The sequence below is a fragment of the Cajanus cajan genome, chromosome 1, assembly GCF_000230855.2.
Source record: "Cajanus cajan strain Asha chromosome 1, NIPB_CcT2T_4, whole genome shotgun sequence".
Taxonomy (NCBI): Eukaryota; Viridiplantae; Streptophyta; class Magnoliopsida; order Fabales; family Fabaceae; genus Cajanus; species Cajanus cajan.
The window spans coordinates 85,414,129-85,415,974 of record NC_138517.1 but is presented as its reverse complement, the minus strand read 5'-3'; positions in this window follow the sequence as shown (position 1 = coordinate 85,415,974).

Genomic DNA, 1,846 nt, shown 5'->3' with positions numbered 1-1,846 from the left:
GTGGTCCATGGGTGCATCATCAATTTTCACCCTTAGATGCATCTAAACTAGTAGACCATAATACACCTTACCACACTGGATCTAAATTTTCGATTTTTTTACTGATTTTTTTTTTAAATTACCCAAAAAAAAAAACACGTGGCAACAGGCGCAGCTGCTACTGACACTCGGAACGGGCCGTTCTGAAATCAGAACGGGCCGTTCCAAATGAATAAATAACACATAAATATTGGACCAGAACGGGCCGTTCCAGATGACAAAAAAACACATGAAGAATGGAACGGAATGGCCCGTTCCGAATTCAAAAATGACACATCAATAATTAAATCAGAACGGGCCGTTCTGAAAACGGAACGGCCCGTTCTAACTACAAATTTGTCACACGAATTTTTTAAAGCAAAATAATATATTTTTTTTTCCATTCTACTAAATTACATCTACACCCTAAGCCCTAAACCCAAAAAATCTTATACTAAGGTCCATAATACAAGACCAAACAATATAAACTCTTGTACTACCAAATATATAAGAAAAGTGGTCATCCACTAAGGCTCATAATACAAGACCAAACATTATAAACTCCTATACTACCAAACATATGAGAAAGGCGGTCACCCATGTAAAGTCCAAGTAAATAGAACCTTAGGCCCACCAAACCCATTGGGCTCACTAAGCTTAGAAGTAAACAAAAGCCCAAAGGCCCACAAAGCCCAAAACTAGGCCCAATAAGCTTAAAACCCAAAAAGTCTTATACTAAGGCCCATAATACAAGATCAAACATTATAAACTCCTATACTACCAAATATATGAGAAAGGTGGTCATCCATGTAAAGACCAAGTAAAGAGAACCTTAGGCCCACCAAACTCATTGGGCTCACTAAGCTCAGAAGCAGTCAAAAGCTCAAAGGCCCATGAAGCCCAAAACTAGGCCCAATAAGCTTAAAACCCAAAAAGTCTTATACTAAGGCCCATAATACAAGACCAAACATTATAAACTCCTATACTACCAAATATATGAGAAAGGTGGTCATCCATGTAAAGCCCAAGTAAAGAGAACCTTAGGCCCACCAAACTCATTGGGCTCACTAAGCTCAAAAGTAAACAAAAGCCCAAAGGCCCATAAAGCCCAAAACTAGGCCCAATAAGCTTAAAATCCAAAAAGTCTTATACTAAGACCCATAATACAAGACCAAACAATATAAATTCCTATACTACCAAATATATGAGAAAGGTTGTCATCTATATAAAGCCCAAGTAAAGAGAACCTTAGGCCCACCAAATCCATTAGGCTCACTAAGCTCAGAATTAATCAAAAGTCCAAAGGCCCATGAAGCCCAAAACTAGGCCCAATAAGCTTAAAACCCAAAAAGTCTTATACTAAGGCCCATAATACAAGACCAAAACAAAAGCCCAAAGGTCCATGAAGTACAAAACTAGGTTAGTGAGCCCAATGGGTTTGGTGGGCCAAAGGTTCTCTTTACTTGGGCTTTACAAAGATGACCACCTTTCTCATATATTTGGCAGTATAGGAGTTTATATTGTTTGGTCTTGTATTATGGGCCTTAGTATAAGACTTTTTGAGTTTTATGCTTATTGGGCCTAGTTTTGGGCTTCATGGGCCTTTGGACTTTTGATTGCTTTTGAGCTTAGTGAGCCCAATGGGTTTGGTGGGCCTAAGGTTCTCTTTACTTGGGCTTTATATAGATGACCACCTTTCTCATATATTTGGTAGTATAGGAGTTTATATTGTTTGGTCTTGTATTATGGGCCTTAGTATAAGACTTTTTGGATTTTAAGCTTATTGGGCCTAGTTTTGGGCTTCATGGGCCTTTGGACTTTTGATTGC